The 17,017-nt window shown below is 36.9% G+C and overlaps 1 long non-coding RNA gene across 2 annotated transcripts in view; it reads left to right on the forward strand.

Annotated features, from left to right (window-relative positions):
• Positions 1-3,310: 3,310 nt before the first annotated feature.
• LOC119866859 overlaps positions 3,311-17,017 on the forward strand; it is a 136,805-nt gene continuing 123,098 nt past the window's right edge. The window contains exon 1 of one of the 2 annotated variants that reach the window (XR_005381430.1): positions 3,311-3,397. This is a non-coding gene — a long non-coding RNA (uncharacterized LOC119866859). The remainder of the gene's footprint in view (positions 3,398-17,017) is intronic. The other variant, XR_005381431.1, reaches the window with a different exon arrangement.

Here is a 17,017-nt window from a genome sequence, read left to right on the forward strand (position 1 = left end):
TCAGTAATATTCATACGTAGAACTATTTTTCTTTGCACATGGAAGTGCAGCCAATAGATGAAAGGAGAAAGAAGTAATTTGTGAGCCGAGAAATCCACTGCTTCATTATCAACATAATTCGGATCTTACAGAGGGAGAGAGCTCTACCATTTGGATTCTCGTCTCAAAGGCTTACAATAGACATGATTCTGACAAGAGGTTGGTGGTAGCAGAACAGACTTAACAATTAATGGTATGCCAAGGCTGAGTTCAGAGAATTGCTTTACCCAATGCCAATCATTCATTCCTGGCAGTAGTACTTCACATCTTTCCTGGGATGCCATCCAACCACAGTGGCATCTAAAATATATCGAGCAGTGTTGTTACAGTTGGAGGTGAAATTGAAATTTGCGCCAAACAGAAGTGACAAATTCACATGGCTGAGTGTTGCCTAGCAATCAGGTCCAAGGGGGATGCAGCAATTCTGCCTTTACCCATGGGGGTGTGTAGGGAGGAAGGAAACATTTATATTAGAGCCTAGGTGGTCTCACAAGTACAGCCAGGTATACAATAGATTTCATTTCACTTCAGGGTGTAAGGAGGTAAGGTATTAGAGGAGCATAGGGAAGGAGGGCAGCAGCTGAAGTTGGGAGGGTAAGCAGCTTTCAAGGCGGAGATTCTCAGCAATTAACTTGGGGGAGGGGGAGAGTAGCAAGATGCCAAGATGCCAGACATGCTGCAAAAATTCATGGCAATTGGCCATCCTGCTGCCTTTTGACTGCAGGCCTCTGACGCACCTCTGTTCAGCTGACACTTGGCAGCTGTGTGGCCCCAGGGTAAATGGAGCAAATGATGGCTTTCTCTTCCTAGAAATCCACCTGAGAGCAAAGCTCTGGGTGGGCAACCAGATTCAAGAGATTCTTGGAAGGAATGGAACAGTCAAGCTGAAATTCTTATCTTGTGCCCTCATATATTTCTTTTTTGAGTTCCCCTTTCCATCTATTTTGTACTGGTCTTTTCTTTATCTTGAAGAATACTACCCAAACTTCCCCTATCCTGTCCTCTCAAGTATGAAATGATTATCAAATTAATGATTAACATAGGAAACAGCAAGTGAATATACTAAAATACCAACACTGGGGGAAGAGGCACAGTACTTGCCTTATAAAATGTTTTCAGGTCACAAACTGAGAAATTCTGTGCAAATACATTTTTTTTTCCCACCGCTCTCTTATTTGGAAGAAATATAATCCTGGACATTTGTAGAATGGATTTAACTGTAATGGAGGAATTTATAGAGGTATTACAATGACCACACCATAGATTATTTCCTCTTTGCCTACATTTGTTGTTGTTCTTTTTCTCTAACTTTAGGGGGCTAGTTAACCTGCCGAGTCTAGTCTTCACCTTTTATGAGAGAGGAGCCCAATCTTGGGTGGTGGATACTACCATTTTCTGGTGTGATACCCCTGCTCCACAGGCTTACTCTTAATGAATCTCAGGCTTTAGTGAATTGTCAATGTTGCAAAACTTCAATACCATGTCTATGGTATTTGGCTGAATTTGTATGTAACGTATTGTTTTCTGCAGAGACTAAATTCCTAAGGGCAGGAACCATTTCTTCTAAGTAGAGTCAGATAAGATAAACAGGTGAAACTGCAAAGTACTATCCAATTATATTTTGTTACTCCTATTATGTGTAGTATGCTATCCATTTTGTAATAGATGTTCAATAAATGTTGGTGGATCAAAGGATGGAATGAATAAACAGGATGAATTGATAATGACTGAAGAATATATAAAACTACACATTAATTTAAGAGATTATAAAGATCATAAAGCTAATAATATGATAATATAATAATGCAATAATAATAATTAATTGTATGGACTGCTCATTTTGTGTCATCCTAAGTTCTTCACATAATTCATTTAATACTCATAACAATATGAGGTAGATATGATTTAAAGTGAGGGAATTGTTACTCAGAAATGTTAATCAATTTTCCGAAATTGTAAGTGAGAAGAAGTGTTCTCTAACTGGACTTCAGAAGTAATCTCCATTAATGGTATTAATTATGTATATATGAAAGCATAAAATTTGGATATATTCTGTTTGAGTTCTGTAAGCATGAAGAGCTAAAGCAGAGTGCAATTAGTATACTATTGCGGTAGGCAGAAGAGTGGCCCTTCAAAATGATGACATCCTAATCCCTGGAACCCCTGAGTATGCTAGGTTAAATTGAAAAGGAAAAATAAGGTTGCATATTGAATTATGGTTGCTAATCAACTGACCTTGATCTGGGGGAAAGTTAGCCTGGATTATCTGAGTAGGCCCACTAGAATCATAAGGATCCTTAAATGGAAGAGGGAGGCAAAGGAGTCAATAGAGACATGCAACGTGAGAGACTTGACTAGCTATTACTAGCTTTAAAGATGGAAGGGGACCACTACCCAAGGAATGCACACTGTCTCTAGAAGCTGGAAAAGGCAAGAAAATGGACTCTACCCTTAGGCCCTACCCATACCTACCTCAGTTTCAACCCAGTGAAATCCATTTTGGACTTCTATGTCCAAAGCTATAGGATAATAAATTTGTTTTCTTTAGTCATTAAGACTGTGGTAATTGGTTATAGCAGAAACAGGAAACTAATAAAGCTTTCAAATATTAAAGTTACAGAATGAGTTTTGACTCCTTGCTAATCCAACACTGAAATTTAGTGACATAACTTCCGAGAGTTGAAAGTTAGTAGTCTTGGCCTGATTTAGCTTCATTATTAATTTTATTTTCGTTTGAACTATGACAAGGAAAATCTCTTCACTTAACATTCTAGAATTCCTTAACACTTTTCTTCTCTAAAATAAGCAATGTCTATTTTTATTCCATTTTAATCATATGATATTTAAAATTTAGAAACATAGTTCATCAAAATTATTCAGGAAACAGACATTAAGTCCTATGGACCATAATTGAAACTTTTCAGTCCTGTTGCTTCACCTTACTTGCTCTCTTTGTTTTTCCATCTACCTCCATTTGTCCTTTGTTAACTCTCAAAACAATGATCACCTCAAATCTGGTAAGCCTCTGGTTAAAGATCCATAAAGATGCATCCTTTTTTTTTTTTTAAGTCTCCATATGCTAGTATTTTTATTGTTCTTATTTCCCCTTTAATATTATTATTAGTAATAATAATAATATATGAAATTTATTAAGTACTTTCTATGTGCCATTATTTTGGTAAATGCTTTACATATGTCATTTAATCCTCATAAAACTTTAGGAGATATAAGTACTTTTGTTATTTTGGTTTTTAAGATAAGAAAAGTGAGGCATAAAGAGGGTTAGAGACTTGCCCTTGTCCCTCAACTCACAAGTGGAAGAGCTGAGATTCACATCCAGAGGATTGTCTACCTTCACGTGAGTGATCTTAACTTTACACTCTGCTGCTGTGTTTAATGTCACCCTGGGAACAACTGCTAGGTCCCTTGCTAGGCAGGAAGTACTTGAATTATTCACAGTGCTTAAGATCACAAAAGATCACAGCACTTAAATGCTCTGTCCTGAGGATAGCCCTAGGTGGTCAAGAAATAAATAGAATGAACAAGGGGGAGGTAGAAATCCTGGCAAGTGTTGTGCATTCAAAAGCCAGGGTTATCCATTTCAGAAAGTAGACCCTGAGCATATCAAGGAGGGGTGTTTGGTTTATTTAATTTCATGTTTTGAGCATTTAGCACCAAGATCAGTCTATAGTGTTTCACCAGAGATTCTAAATGGGGGTTTGTTGGACCACTAGGAATGTGATGATAATATTGGAGAGTCCATGTGTTTTATAGTCACTATTCTAAAATGTTGAAGGAAATTATTTATCTACAATGATAAGACTGCACACTTTAAAAAGATGAATTTCAGGCAGCCCAGGTGGCTCAGCGGTTTAGTGCTACCTTCAGCCCAGGGCTTGATCCTGGAGACCCAGCATTGAGTCCCACATTGGGCTCCCTTCATGGAGCCTGCTTCTCCCTCTGCCCTGCCTCTCTCTCTTTCTCTCTCTCTCTTTCTCTCATGAATAAATACATAAATAAAATCTTTAAAAAATAAAATAAAAAATAAAAAGATGAATTTCTTGACTGTTGGCTAGAATTCTACCAGTTTAGTAAGATTATGTACTGGATTCTTCATGATGACCAGAAGCTTTGATTAACAGATGTGTATGTACAATAAAATGGGAAACCAGATATGGCTTAAAATAAATTTTGTTTGAGAAACAAAATATTTCCAAACAAGAGTCCATGAAATTATGAAAGCTTCACTTAATGGTGAATGATGCAGGCAGGTTGAGTCCAAAAACCCAGGGGAGAGCCCTATAGGACCATCCAAGAAGGTCCTTGGCTCCATACAGGATAAAATGTCCTGGAACATGTATGTCATCTGGCTCTTTTTATAATTTTTTTTAAAATTTTTATTTATTTATGATAGTCACAGAGAAAGAGAGAGAGAGAGAGAGAGAGGCCGAGACACAGGCAGAGGGAGAAGCAGGCTCCATGCACTGGGAGCCCGACATGGGATTCAATCCTGGGTCTCCAGGATCAGGCCCTGGGCCAAAGGCAGGCACTAAACCGCTGTGCCACCCAGGGATCCCCATCTGGCTCTTTTTAGATATTATTAGGGGTTTTCGACCTAGGACAAAACTCAGAGATAAACTTTTTGCTTCACATAGCTTGTTTACCTTATTCAGAGGCAAAATATGGATCATGAGCAAATGAAGGCTAGCAAAAAAACAGTAGAGATGGAACCTTTTTTTTTTTTTTTAAAGATTTTATTTATTTATTCATGATAGTCACAGAGAGAGAGAGAGAGGCAGAGACACAGGCAGAGGGAGAAGCAGGCTCCATGCACCGGGAGCCCGATGTGGGATTCGATCCCGGGTCTCCTGGATCGTGCCCTGGGCCAAAGGCAGGCGCCAAACCGCTGCGCCACCCAGGGATCCCCTGAGATGGAACCTTTCTAAAATGGAATCCTGTCAGCTTCCCTACCTCAGTGGAAACATTGAGAACCATAATGTATACTCAAGTGTTAATCACAAAAATTGAGTGAATAGGTTCAAGTCTTGTTAAGTAAACCATAAGCATAACTGAAATAACATATAAAAGTATCTGATACCTATTGGACCCTCAAATATTGACTATAAATTTAAAAAGTGACCATATAGGTATAGGCAGATGGAAGCTGATGCCTGTAGTTTAGGGGAGATGTATGATGTTTAAAAATTGGGTTCTGCTGATCTTCAATTTTCTTACCTACAAAATGAAAGCATTGAACAAGTAGATTTGGAAGGTCACAGAAATTCTAATGGTCTCTGTTTCTGAGAAGCAAGATTTTAATGAATCACCCTAATCAAATTTTCTAGGCCCCAAAGCACGGATATAATATTGAATATAAAAATAATAGAAAACTTACCACTAATTAAAAAGACAACATTTGCCTGCTCGTTGGGCATATACTTATGGCTTGGATATATATGAGTTGGTGCCAGTTGGTGATGATATTATTGGATGGCAAAAACAGAAAGTAGTGAACATTGTATTAAGCCACATTATTCAGTTTGATAAGAAACTACATCTTATTGAGGGATTCTTCCCACTTCTTTGGTAGCTAATTCTCTTCATGATAAGATAGAGATAAATGATAGTAATTATTTATTCAGATTACCTTTCCTGGGAAAATGAAAAGTTGGCAACTATGTCAGTTGTTTTTTTATTGTCGATTAATTTTCAGGTTCGTAAAATTTGAAAGTCTAGAAATCACTGACCTAGAGCACCCACCAATAAATAGTTTTTATTTTTATCATTAGCAATGACATTATCACTAACAATGTTGAGAATAAACTTTCTGAAAAGAACGTTTGATTGTTCATTGAAAAGTACCAAGTTTTTAAAAGCCTCCCTAGCCTTTCTCAGCATCAAAGCTTAAAAACACATCCTTCCCCTGCCCCCACTCTGAGGAGAAAAGAAAAAGATATAAGAAAGAAGGGGCAAGAGTCAGATTTTTTTTTTTTTTCTGCTCCTGGGGGATCCTACTGACTGAAATATTTACAAGCGTGGAAATGGCACAGAGGAAGCCCACTTACTGCGGGAGAGGAAGGTCCGACCAGGCATCTAGCCTCCTCAGTGAGCCAACTCTGAAGGCTTGTCTGTATTGACCTAGCTCCAGGCAAGTAGCTATCAGGCCTGTTTGGGGTAAGCGATACAAAGAAGATAAAACATCAACAACGGTTTTAATGTCAGAGCTGCTGCTTGAGTTGCCACACTCCCAGCAGAATAATATAGTCTAGTTTTGGAGGATTTTCACAAGATGAAATTCTTTTTTAAAGATTTGATTTATTTATTCATAGAGACACACAGAAAGAGAGAGAGAGACTGAGAGAGCGAGAGAGTGAGAGAGAGAGGTAGAGACACAGGCAGAGGGAGACACGGGCTCCATGTAGGGAGCTCGACCCGGGATCGAGTCCCACCTCTCTAAACCGCTGCGCCACTGGGGCTGCCCCACAAGATGAAATTTTAACAGATATATTAGAAAGATGGAGGGAAGTAATTCTGTGGAAGCTTAAAGTTCATGCATAGTGATAGATTTTAAATCCATAATAAAGGCTTGGTTTTGACCACCTTCTGACTGACTTTTGAACACATTTCTATTGTAAATTAATGAACTTTTGTAATGCCTACAGACATTTTCTAACTTAAGAACTCAATCATGATAATCTATAAATGATTTATCAAATGTAAAAAACTGCTATTGTTGATACCAAGAGCAACAATATTGGTATTACCAACAATATGGTTTGTATTCTTATTGTTCTCTTTATGGAATTTGACTTTAAAAATAACTTTTATTTGTATATGTTAGCCTTGAGTGTTGAGTTATAGCTGACCTGTTCTTCAGACATACTGACATTAAGAGAAACAAAGGGAACCCAAACTAACTTTGAGAGTTCACCATATTAATCTGTTATCAGAACCAAGGACATGTATTTAGAAGCTCGACTTGCTCTAACTGTATCAGGCCCTGATACAGTTCTGAACATTGTTTTATATATGAGGGAACATGCCAAACAAAACGATAATATCTTACAGATGTATATTCCCTAGAGAAGGAACATGACTTCCAACATGGTGTCATTCTCCGGTCCTCAGTTAAGGTTTGATATTTTATTGCTCAGGAAAGCATCCCACCTTTTGACCGCTTCTGAGTTGATAATAATTGATTTTGATTCTACTTACCTGTTCAAAGTACAGGAAGGAAAGAGGAAGTACCTCTTTCTCATTTTTATTTATCATTGTGAATAGATAACCTATGTTAAAGTGTTTGAAACTTGCTTCAGGATGCCATGAATGCATGCACCTGTCTTATTAAGGTTTATTCTGACTGTGTGTGTGTTTGCTAGTGATGGAAGGGAAAGTAATAAATACAGCCAGCTACATTTTGACAAAATACTTGACTATCATAAAGCAAAATTTATATTTAGTGTTTTTCTCTCTTAAGCCAATAAAAGACCATATATTTAGTTCATCTATTACAAGGTGAATTGTATTTTGACGTCAAAAATTACTTTTAAGTTCTTTCTCTATCCTCATATGCCTATAATTTTTTAAAGATACTCATCAGTAAGAATAGGTATCTAGGTATTTGTTTGTGAAGAGTAGGAAAAAGGGGCACATAGAAACTTATCATCTCTGTAGCCTTTAGAGATACTGAAAAATCCTGTAAAGAACATAATATTATGTTTTAATCACATCATCAACAAAATTCTAAAGTGAGAATTTTTTCGTAATTGCTTCAAAACTAAAACCGTATGTTATAAAGAATATTTGTGACCTCATACTACTTCAAGAACACAGGTCAGGCATAGTTGTTCAAGTATGGTTCCCTGATCAAGACATACAAGGTAGGATTTTTTATTTCTAGACTTTTAGACAAGAAGTTTTAAATAATGAACACATAGTTTGACTCTAAATCAATTTCCTTTGGAATCAGTAGGTGTTCTTCTGGGAATGTAGGGACATATATACACTACATTTGTGTGTGAGATTTGAATGGACCACTCTGGGAACAAGCTATATATATATATATATATATATATATATATATATATATATATATATATTGACACACACACTTATTTTTAAGATTTTTTTATTTATTCATGAAAGACACGGAGAGAAAAGCAGAGACCTAGGCAGAGGGAGAAGCAGGCTCCCTGCAGGGAGCCTGATGTGGAACTTGATCCCAGGACCCCGGGATCATGACTTGAGCCAAAGGTAGATGCTCAACCACTGAGCCACCCAGATGTCCCTACACACACGTTTAATAGTCTAATAAAAAAGAACCTGTAGGCCTATATTCAAGTGTAAGTGCATATATTCGTATTTTATGCTTAAGCACAATTCTGATATCATTGACACTTTGCATTGGAATAGGACAAACTGATGTCACCAAACAGGAAAATTAATTCACTCAGTCCTTAGTATGCTCATGGAAGCCATACAATTCATTATAAGCATATTGCCAATACAAAGACAAACAGTAGATGTATCCTATTAGATCTAAATCATAGAAGGGGGCATCTGGGTGGCTTGTGGATGAGCATTTACCTTTGGCTCGGGTCGTGATCCCGGGATCTTGGGGTTGAGTCCCCCACTGGGCTCCCTGCAGGAAGCTTGCTTCTCCCTCTGCCTGTGTCTCTACTCTGTTTCTGTGTCTCTCATGAATAAATAAATAAAATCTTAAAAAAAAAATCATAGAAGAGAGTGATCTGGTGGAAAATAGAGTACATCCAGCCTTGAGCATTCTGAGTTATATTCATGAATTACTTACTGTATGCCTAGGTTCCACTCTAGTTTCATATTATTTACACAGGGTTATTATACATTGTACATCTTCCCAAATCAGCTATCTCCATAAGAGGTTCATGCATTATAGAACCTGGGGAACACTCAGAATCAGTCTAAGAATGGTGTGTCCATGGGGGAAAAAACAAAGTAAAAATTAGTTCTTATGTAAATGCACAAAAAATGTTGGTCTCTAAACATCAGATGATCCTAAAACTCCACCTGTGAGAAGTCTAATGGCTACTTTCAAGAAATATGTCATAGAGTTTGGATAGATAATTTAAGCTGTCATGAAGTCAGGGAGAGTGGCTAGTTAAATCTTTTGTGAGCTTGCTGCTTCTCCAAACACTCCCTACAGTGTCTAACACACAAACGCACTTTATGGAGCACCAGAGGGTTGTTTCTCACCCACCCCTATGATATTACTCAGACAAATATAAAAATTAAAGCCAGTGAAAATGAAAAAAGTAAAAGCCTAGATGTCTAAAAGTTCTTTGCTCAGAGAAAATTTTTTTGATTTTAATTTGAATATTGCAGGAGTCCTTCATGAATCCTTTGCTTTTTAAAGTTCAGTATGACTTTAGTGATATATTCAATGTTAGAAACTATATCCTTAAACCTATTTGGAAGGGATGTTTGAATTCTATATACCACCAGGCTAACCACTTGAAAAGTAAAATGTTCGGTTATTGCCACTGCAATCAATAAGCAAATTCCTTAAAAAAAAAAAAAACAAAAACAAAAACAAAAATGATTTTTTTAATGGAAACTAAATATAAACTCAAATAACAGATGGACTTTATATATTTTGTTCATGATTGTATTGTTAGTGACTAGACTGTAGTAAACATTCAATACATATTTATTGAAATGGGGGAAGAAATCAATGCATGTGACATGTCAGAACACAGCTCTGAGCAGGTGATATGTTTATCACAGTTGAATTTATTTCCTATGTGTGTTTGCTCAGAAATCCAGAAGATGCTACTTAAATCAGATTTTAATAAAGGATGTACTGATATCTGTGTATGGTCAGAAAAAGGTCAAAGGGGATGTATTTGGCTGCAAATGACAGAAAACTGTCACAGGGCTTTGTCTCCTGTGAGAGGAAGTTTGAGAGTAGGTAGTCCACAGTAAGTGTGTCAACTTAATAATGCCACTAAGGAACCTATTTTTGTACATCTTTCTCTTCTGCCAGACATAGTTCGTAGGCATTTGTACTCAAGCTTAGTATCTTGTGATTGCAGGAAAGATACTTGCTGCTATGTCTTATGGTAATATTCCATCAAATAAAAAGGAAAGATAAAGGAGTGAAGAAGGAATCAGGAATGGATGGTGACTCTATCAAGAAAGCAACAGCTTTCCCATCTATCCCAGTGGACATCTGCTTATGTTTCATAGAGCAGGACTATGCCACATGATTAGCATGCCACAGAGTCTGGGAAAGCAAATGTTTTAACTGGACAATTTGCTGCCTCTCCAAAAAGTCAAGGTCCTATTGAGAAGCAGAAGTGAAAAAGGATATTGGGTAGGCAACTAGCCATGTCTGCCCCAGGGCTGAGAATTTAGGGCATTATGTTAATTGCAAGAACATAAAATCTGAGCAGGGCTCCTCTCTTCTAAAAGATAAATTCAGACCAAAGTAGTTCTATGAGGCAACAATTTAAGTGGATATATTTTTCATGATTGAGTTAATTCAGACCTTGTATTCATAAATAACTAATAGGTGAAGATTTCTTTTTTTTTTTATTTTATTTGATATTTAATAGGAAAACAGTTACAGCCCAAAGTGCAAATGAGCATCCAAAATACAGTAAAAAGTTTCCACATTATTTTGTTCTTTTTCATATATGTTAATAGTGGAATCCTCAGCTTCTTTAAATAGTAAAATTGCTTCTTTCTTTCTTTCTTTCATTTATTTATTTATTTATTTATTTATTTTTAATAAATTTATTTTTTATTGGTGTTCAATTTACCAACATACAGAATAACACCCAGTGCTCATTTCGTCAAGTGCCCCCCTCAGTGCCCGTCACCCATTCACCCCCACCCCCCACTCTCCTCCCCTTCCACCACCCCTAGTTCATTTCCTAGAGTTAGGAGTCTTTATGTTCTGTCTCCCTTACTGATATTTCCCACACATTTCTTCTCCCTTCCCTTATATTCCCTTTCACTATTATTTATATTCCCCAAATGAATAAGAACATATAATGTTTGTCCTTCTCTGATTGACTTACTTCACTCAGCATAATACTCTCCAGTTCCATCCATGTTGAAGCAAATGGTGGGTATTTGTCATTTCTAATGGCTGAGGAATATTCCATTGTGTACATAAACCACATCTTCTTTATCCATTCATCTTTCGATGGACACCGAGGCTCCTTCCACAGTTTGGCTATTGTGGACATTGCTGCTAGAAACATTGGGGTGCAGGTGTCCCGGCGTTTCACTGCATCTGTATCTTTGGGGTAAATCCCCAGCAGTGCAATTGCTGGGTCGTAGGGCAGGTCTATTTTTAACTCTTCAAGGAACCTCCACAGAGTTTTCCAGAGTGGCTGCACCAGTTCACATTCCCACCAACAGTGTAAGAGGGTTCCCTTTTCTCCGCATCCTCTCCAACATTTGTGGTTTCCTGCCTTGTTAATTTTCCCCATTCTCACTGGTGTGAGGTGGTATCTCATTATGGTTTGGATTCGTATTTCCCTGATGGCAAGTGATGCAGAGCATTTTCTCATGTGCATGTTGGCCATGTCTATGTCTTCCTCTGTGAGATTTCTTTTCATGTCTTTTGCCCATTTCGGGTGAAGATTTCTTGATGGATTTTCATCCTATATTTGTGGCTTAGAACAAGAAAGTTACTGCCTTTGTACTGCCTGAATTTAGGGTCTTTTATTCTCTGGATCAGCATTTCCCTTATTTCTCCTTTCAAAACCATTTTTCCTAAATAGGAAAGTAGAAGTATGGTAAAGAAATTCATACCAAAATGTGAATGGTTGACAGTGTCTTTCTATATTGTCCTCTTTGGAGGCTATTTGAAGTTTAATAGGATAATTGCCCAAGTGTCCATCTTGTATTTCAGAAGCAACTGAAAATTGGCTAAGAAAAGCATTTTTTAAAAGGTTTTATTTATTCATGAGAGACAGAGACAGAGAGGCAGAGACATAGGCAGATGGAGAAGCAGGCTCCCTGTGGAGAGCCCAATGCAAGACTCTATCCCAGGACCCCTAAGATCATGACCTGAGCCAAAGGCAGACACTCAACCACTGAGCCACCCAGGTGCCCCAAGAAAAACATTTTTGAGCAGAAGAATCTCAACCTTAGCTATATAGTCACCCATATGGGTAGTTGTCTTTCTTATCTAATATAGGGCTTTGATTTCATTTACCAAGAGTGGTAAAAAAAAAAAAAAAAAAAAAAAAAGTAATAATTTTCTCTTTAATGCTTTGACAAGGTGCCAGAAGAACAATGATTTTTTTTAGCAGATGACCTATATGAATCATGTAATTCCATGGTTCTTTGTTCATAGAAATACAAGCTATTTAATAGTAGTCAGAAGTTGGAGATACTCAAATCTTTAATAAGGTTTTGGCCTTTTCTTGGATTTATAATTTTTTCACTAGAACAAATATTTTATTAATATGATGTAGAGAGATATTTGGTAGAAAGGTATAATGTAAACTAATCCTTTGTAAATTTAAGAACACTAGAAAGAGGATGAAATAAGTCACTTATGAATAATACAATGGAGACTGTGTTGCCAGTGTTCATATGTGTTTTATGTGCACCCAGAAAGTCTTTATAGTCTTCAAAACAATTTGTCTTTACCTACAAACTACATGACCTTATCTTGTATTTACTGCTCACCACCCTACTTGCTACTATATTTTCCTTCTTTGCCTGAAGACTTAACATTCTTGGAGAAGTAGCCTCATGGGAAATAGTCATTGACTTATTATTGAAGCAGTGTTTTTTCTGCATGGGAGCCAGGCTCCAAGGGTATTGCTACAGATTCCAGAATAACCTCCTTGATTTTACAAGAAGGACTGTGAGGGCCCCTTACACTTCAGTAATATGAGCAGAAAGTTTTATTTTAAGGTTTCACCGAAATGTACACACTTTCTTTACTCATATCGCTTGAAAGTCTTGCTCTTGAAGAATCAGAACCTGGGCTCTGGGTAAAGCTGTGTAAGAGACATCTCAAGAAGCTTCATCTTGACTGTCATTTGCTCCAGGTCACCCATTCATCCCCATTCTGGTATCTTCCATGCAGGCCTCCTCTAAGGCTGTGCAGGGTCTTCCTCCCTGCTGGACTATATAGCAGCTTCAAACTTTCTGTTCTAGGACGGGGGTTGGGTATGAGGACATGTAGATGAGATGTAAGTGGATGTTTTTCCAGTAATTGTCAAGAGACAAGGAATATTAGAGAAGGATTTTTTTTTTTTTTGCCCACACATGGAGCACATTGTCTGTAGCTATTCAAAATAAGCCTCTCAGTCTCAGAGAATCCTATCCCTCAGGAATGCCAGGAGAATAGCCCCAATTAACAGAATGTAATTACTTGAGTGGGAATCATATACTTAATGATGAACCTCTCCTCCCAAATGGCATAAGCTCTTGAATAATTTAGAAGGCAAGAACAATTCAATAAAAGAGAGCCTTCTTTAGAGTTAGGGGATGTTTTTGTCCATGGTCATGCACATGCATATTATAAGGGAGGGTTAGAATAAGAGAAGTTTAACTAGCCTTAAGTGGAACAGAGTTGATATTTTTAACCTATAAAGAGCTTATTTAAATACATGGAATGGTATCAAGACCCCTGATAGATAAATGGACTAAGGTTATGAAGAGGTAGCTTATCTAGGAAAAAATAAAACCAGTAAATAAGAAAGATGTACACTCTCATGAGGAATCCAAGGCAATGCATATTAAAACAATACCGGCCCACTTTATGTTTATTAAACTAAGTAAAACTTAAAAAAAAATAGACACTGCTAGTGAGATTGTGGGAAAGCCGGTATCTGTATTTATTGCTGGGCTGCATCATGAAATTTTTAGAAACAAATTTGATCATTTTATTATATCAAAAACCTTAATAGGTGACGAGTGATCCTGAAAGATGATTCAATAAAATTATAAAACTGCATGAACTAAAAGTAATTGCTGTATTTTCTGTAATAGCAAAATTTAGAAGCAAATACTTAAGAAAACACAATAGTGGGGCATATGGGTGGCTCATTTGGTTAAGCTTCCAACTCCTGATTTAGGCTCAGTGGGGAGTCTGCTTCTCCTTCTCCCTCTGCCCCTCCCTTCTCTTGTGCTCCCTCTCTCACTCTATCTTAAATAAATAAAATCTTAAAAAAATTTTTTAAAAAGAAAACATAGTACTTATAAATTATAAAATAATAATTTAATGGAATAGAATGAATTTTTTTTTACAATGGATGATTATAATATCCTAGAATATGATACAGGAAACAAAAAATACAAAATTCAAATTATACTAATGGATATAGCTATATAAAATATATATATATATTTATAGGCAAGCACTAAAAAGGAATTTATGAAATAGTAGCAATATGTTAGTGTAGGTATGATTTTTAGGGTTTGGTTTTTATTCTAAAATTTATTTTAATACGCTACAAATTTTTAAAGATCTGTAATGAGTTTATTGAGCACCCTCAGCTTCTTGGGATAAACATAAATTAGACTTATTTCTCTGATAATTCTGTACTATGCTGACCTGTCCAGTTTTTGTTGAAGCATTGCATCCAATTCTATGACTTTCCAGTCTTTTTAGTTACCTGGTCTTTTCGGTTATCTAAGTTTTTTTTTTTTTCTTTAATTTTATTTTTGGTGTGTATTATTTATTTTAACTAATCTCTGTGCTCAACGTGGGGCTTCAACTCCTGTCCCTGAGATCAAGTCTCATTGTCTACTGGCTGAGCTAGACAGGCGCCCCTGTAATTTTGTTTTTTGTTTTTTTTTAAACTCAATCCTGTGTGTTTTGTATCTTAAGCTCACATTCAATTTAAAACTTTCCCGTTCTCCCTCCAGACTTCAGTTATTTATAACTTGCTATGAACTGCATGTTTGTTTTCCACCAAATTCATGTGTTGAAACCCAAACTCCTACTGTGATGGTATTTGTAGGTGGGGCCTTTGAGAGGTAATCAGGTCTAGATGAGGTTATGAGGGTGGAGTCTTTATGTTGAGATTAGTGCCCTCATTAGAGGAGAACAGAGAGCTAGCTCTTGCTGTGGGAGAGGATACAGTGAGAAGGTGGCCATCTTTAAACTGGGAAAGGGGTCCCTCAGTAGAATCCAGCCATGCTTGTTTGCACCCTGGACTCAGATTTCTCAGCCTCCAGAACTATCAGAAATAATTGTTTTGTTGTTGTTTAAGCTACCTAAACTATGGTATTCTGTAATAGCAGCCCAAACTGAGTAAGACATGACTCATTTCCCTTCCCTCTCTCCTGTTTTGCTGCTCTGATGGACATGGCTTCTTTTCTGATTTTTCCCTTCAACAAGCATGTTCTCCTTTTAGTGCTGACTGTCCATCATCCTTCTTTGGTTCATCAGAGGGTCCTAAGAATGTCCCCTCCATAATCTCCTGAAATGGGAGATCCAAATTAGCTTTAATTTTTTTCCTTCTAGCCTCAACTCTTCTCAGGACATCTACCCTACAGCTTCTTATAGCTAGAGTCCCCTTAGTTAGTAGGCAGTCTTCTTGGGGATGGGTTGATACCAGGAAGACATCTCAAGCACAGCCAATCTTTTCAGGATTTATATAGGAAATCATGGATCCTGGTTTATACCTAATAGTGGAATGTGGTCTGTTTCATTGACTTTTCTCAAATACCATCTAACTCTTGCCCTGCATCTATACTCAACATCAAACATTCTGCTAGCCTAGTATCCCAGAAACTTTTAGATAACTTACCAGCAATTGCTAACTTAATGGGGGACAGGACTGTTCAGACAGTCACTGAGAATAATTCTCCTGGAGACTTACTCTATTTTGGAAAGAATCACCCTCTTTTTTCTTCCTTGATCTTCAGCTGTATGAACCTTGCCCTCTCCAGGAAAGCCATGCCTCAGTTTGCTGGTGATCGAGGTGCTGGTGATGGAAATATCTTTTTGGTTATGTTGAGAGAGTGTCTCTCTGTGAGTCCTTAAGGGAAGATGCTGGCTTTAATTACTGGCATTTCTTTAAACTTATATCATGAAGTATTTAGATGACAGTTCTGGCACTCAGCATCTAACATCATTTAAAGACAGAGAATAATCATTAGATGGTAGTTTGAGTGTTGTTAATTTATAGAATCAGGGAACTAAACTAGATGCACTCTAACTAGTACATATAGTTAATACCACCAATATTTATTTTCTGAATAATTAAATGCTTTTTGAAAATGTCAGGATAATAATTCAAAATGTTTTAGAAAGCATTCCTAAAGTATCCTAACCCAGCCACACAGACATTTTATTTTGAATTACTACCCCTAAGTAGTATCTGCTGAAAACCTGCTGAAAATTCTTACTCTCTAAAATACTTGCCATGCATACTTCTTCTTGGTTTAAAATTGTCACTATTATGGGTAGAGGAAGGGGTTTGGGGTGAAGAGACCTAGAATGTTGGAGCCAATGGGGAGAGATGGGACCTCCAAAGCAAACTACTTCCTTTATTTTTTACCAGGATTAGCACCATCACTCACATGATAATGAGCAGGAATTTTTGTATTTTCTTTTGAAATCTCTTTGTGAGTAGTTATTAACTCATAGACAATTAAGGGGCCTGAGGGCAGAAATCCTGTTTCCTCAGTGAAATGCACAGGTATTGCCTAATATTAAATAATGTGGATACTAATATTTTGAACCATTCCTCGAATTAGAAGACAATGGTACAGCTTTAAATCAATCAATTTTTCATAGTTAAAAACGGAAATACGAGTTAGAATTGACAACGAGGGTAGAAGAGAGAGATTTTTTTAACGAACTATTTAAAAGTTAGAAAAATTTCATCTAAACTTAAGTCTTTGGGATGCTTTTAAATTTAACTCAAAATGTTATTCTAAGGGAGTTGTTTAATTTCCAACACTGTCCATTTTTTTTATGGATTTTGTTTGAGACATGCATCATAGATGTATTTTT

This window comes from Canis lupus, chromosome 30, assembly GCF_011100685.1.
Source record: "Canis lupus familiaris isolate Mischka breed German Shepherd chromosome 30, alternate assembly UU_Cfam_GSD_1.0, whole genome shotgun sequence".
Taxonomy (NCBI): Eukaryota; Metazoa; Chordata; class Mammalia; order Carnivora; family Canidae; genus Canis; species Canis lupus.